Below are 3,803 nucleotides of genomic sequence, written 5' to 3'. Positions count from 1 at the left end.
ATGTGACACTCTGATGATCTTTGTAGCAAATCTCAAAAAGTGTCTCTGGATAAGCGCGAATTTCTATTAAATTTCAAGAGGTCCCAGAAAAATGGTGATAAGCTCGATTGATAGGGAAAACAAAAACAAATATAATCAGAGAGAACAACGGTAAAAGGAGAAAGTTACCGACGCAAAGACAAAACTTTAGCTCAAGTAAAAACAGTACAAAGTTTTATGGTCATTTTATGGTCAAAGTGGTAAGAACACATAACACTTGTGCATGAGCCAGGGTGCAAATATTTCGGATATGGGTATCCGGCGTCTGGTATATCAGAAAGTATCAAATTCAGCTATTGCATATGACGAAACAGTCGTAAATACGGGCGTTAAGGGTGATGTAAGATACGACTATTAAATACGACTGTTAGAAGAACATCTTAAAAAACCGCTTCAGTGGTTTGTATGTCTGCGACATTCAAATGCCCTTGGACATCTTGGACATCAAAAGAAGTTTGCCAGTGATCAAATCAAAAACGTGAGGGTCTTCAGACTTTCTCCTATAAAAATTTTGATTCAAACGACTACTTTGAGTTAATTAACTAACAAGAATATCACCTTACAGAACCACCTATATTCTCTAGATTTTCGAGTGACAATCTGCGAGATTTTATTAAGAATCCTAACTTAGACCCTTTTAACATTGAGATTGAGAAATATCACTGCCACAAGCAATGTGTGGAATAGGTCTGGATCCCGCGTATGAAAAAAAGTTGATTAATAGCAAGCTGAAAATTTGTTAATAGCTTAAGGGTGTCTAGTCGGATAAACTTTGATATATGGGAACACTGGAACAGGGGCAGTTTTCATTGTGGAACAGGTTAAAAATTTGGAACGGTCAGAACACGAACACGGCACATTTATTTTGTCCGACAGAATAGACTTAAACTCTCCGAACAGAGATTAAACTCTCATGCAAAAATCAGACTGCTATTTATCACCTGTCATAATTCCTGTCATTTGACATATTCTACATGTTCCACTCATTAAAACGCCCATTTGGTGATAAATAGCAGTCTGATTTTTGCATGAGAGTTTAATCTCTGTTCGGAGAGTTTAAGTCTGTTCTGTCGGACAAAATACATGTGCCGTTTTCGTGGTCTGACCGTTCCAAATTTTTAACCTGTTCCACAATTAAAACTTCCCCTGTTCCTGTGTTCCCATATATCAAAGTTTGTCCGACTAGACACCCTTAAGCTATTAACAAATTTTCAGCTTCCTATTAATCAACTTTTTTTTTCATATGCGGGATCCAGACCTAGAACGATGTGTCAAGCTTGTGACACAAGCTTGTCACAGGGGAGATGGATTTATAAAAACTCGAATTGATTCCAGAAAAAATATGCCTCACTTTAATGCTAAATCGGAAAACATCTTCGAATAGAATGCTTTCACCATATTTTTTTGTAATATTTATATACCTAATTTTGTACTTTGCTTTCTATTTATTTTAGTATTAATAAACTTGGGTGACGTCAGGGAGACGGATAAGTTAGGCTATTTTATTATAAAAAGAATGTTTTGGTATACTTTTCTTAAGTAAAATTTTTAATTGCCTTGTGAAACCAGAAAATATTTTCCAATTTAAACCGAATTTATTTATTCAAGTTCTATAAGATATTACATTTCCCTTACAAAAGAAATTCGCATATTAATGTATTTTTTATAATTTTTAGTTGCCGTGTGGGGCAGAAAATATTTTTTTATTTCAACGCAATTTTACTAAAATACTAAATAGTGTGTTAGGCAACTTTTGTGAGCTATTACATTTTCGTTTCGAAATAAAAAATTTTTTCGTCTGTTAACATTTTTTAAAAATTTTTAATTGTCTTGGGGGGGGGGGGCAGAAGATATTTTCCAATTTCGAAAAAATTTTACCAAAATACTTAACAGTTGATTGGGCAACTTTTGTGAGGTATTACTTTTTCATTGCGAAAAAAAAATTTTTTTCGCCTTTTTCGATGCACCCTACTGTAAACCCTTCTAAACACAAGTTGTGATACTAGGGAACATTTTGGTGTAACAATAAACAAAAAGAAAACAGAAACCATGGTGATCAGCAAGAGGGGTAAAATCATAAAAGGAATCCAAAAAAGAATTAAGATATCGAACAAGTGAACAAACTGAAATACTTAGGAGTTTTTATTACAAAAGATCTAAATCCGAAGAAGATCTAAATCCGAAATCAAAAATTCGATCAAGAATAGAGCAATCAAGAGCAGCCTTTTTGAAGATGAGGACATTTCTGTGTAACCAAAGACTCAATCTGCAAATCCAATATCGGATGGTAAAATGTTATATCCACTCTATTCTTCTTTAAAGTGTCGAAGCTTGGACTATTAAATGTTGAAATCAATGGAAAAATTCCAATAGTTGTCTGTATACCATAGTTTAAAAAAACTCATACAGAAGTAAAAACTTCAAGTTGTATACTGGTATAAAATGGTTTATTAAAAAACTTCATAAAAAGTCGTGCAAAACGTTTTCGTTCTAATTCAGAACATCTTCAGTGCATTCTGTTGAGTAGTTGAAACTAGCACACCAATTAGAGTGGTAACATTATAATATATGGTTTACATGATAGATTTAAATAAAATATGGTGAATACCAGTCGATGTTGAAGGATTAAATTAGTACATGCTTAAAGGGCAACATGCTTCCCTGCTCGAAAAACTAGGTATTTGCCAGTTCAATGGGCACAGACCAACTGAGTTGGTACTAATGTACCTTCAACATGGCATGTACTAATTTAATCCTTCAACATCGACTGGTATTCACCATATTTTATTTAAATCTATCATGTAAACCATATATTATAATGTTACCACTCTAATTGGTGTGCTAGTTTCAACTACTCAGCAGAATGCACTGAAGATGTTCTGAATTAGAACGAAAACGTTTTGCACGACTTTTTATGAAGTTTTTTAATAAACCATTTTATACCAGTATACAACTTGAAGTTTTTACTTCTGTATGAGTTTTTTTATTAAATGTTGAGTTAATTAGAAACTTAAAAGCTTTTGAGATGCAGCTTTTCAGGAGAATTTTGAAAATACCGTGGACCGATCCTATTACGAACGGAATGGTGTTGCATAGAATGGGAAGAAACAGAGAACTTTTGACCACCATTAAAAAAAGAAAAACATATTTGAGACACATACTTAGAAATGATAAGTACGAGTTTTTACAGCTGATTATGAAGGGTAAAATCGAAGGAAAAAGGGGTCTTGGTAGACGACAAATATCCTGGCTGAAAATTATTCGTAACTGGACCGGGTTAAATAACACAAACGATTTTCAGAAAAGCTGAAGATAGAGACGAATTTGCAATGGTTCTTGCCAACCTTCATTCCACATAACAATGATGTTCGTATCATGTTCTAAGCATATACTACCAATATTCGTCGGAGTATATTCTTTTTAGAATATGCGTAGTACAAGCATAGCATGTACCTTAAAAAACGTTCTAAATTTCATGTTCTTTGCACATACTTCAAAGAATATTCTCGTACCGAATATACTGAGTACATTCGTGTAGGTAGTACAGTCGAACCCGCTTATTGGAATAGCCTTTGTGCAAGGCAAAAATATTCTTATAACCGGGATATTCTAATAACCGATCATTGGTGGCTAGTCGAAATAAGTGTTACCGAATATACGTAATAATATTATTTACATACTGTGCCAATATGTAGTTTTACATACTATGCCAATATGTAGTTTTATTACATACTATGCCAATATGTATATCATATTATATGTAC

Source organism: Diabrotica virgifera, chromosome 3 (genome assembly GCF_917563875.1).
Source record: "Diabrotica virgifera virgifera chromosome 3, PGI_DIABVI_V3a".
Classification (NCBI taxonomy): Eukaryota; Metazoa; Arthropoda; class Insecta; order Coleoptera; family Chrysomelidae; genus Diabrotica; species Diabrotica virgifera.
The sequence above is the reverse complement of the archived record's forward strand: the minus strand, read 5'-3'. Positions refer to the sequence as shown.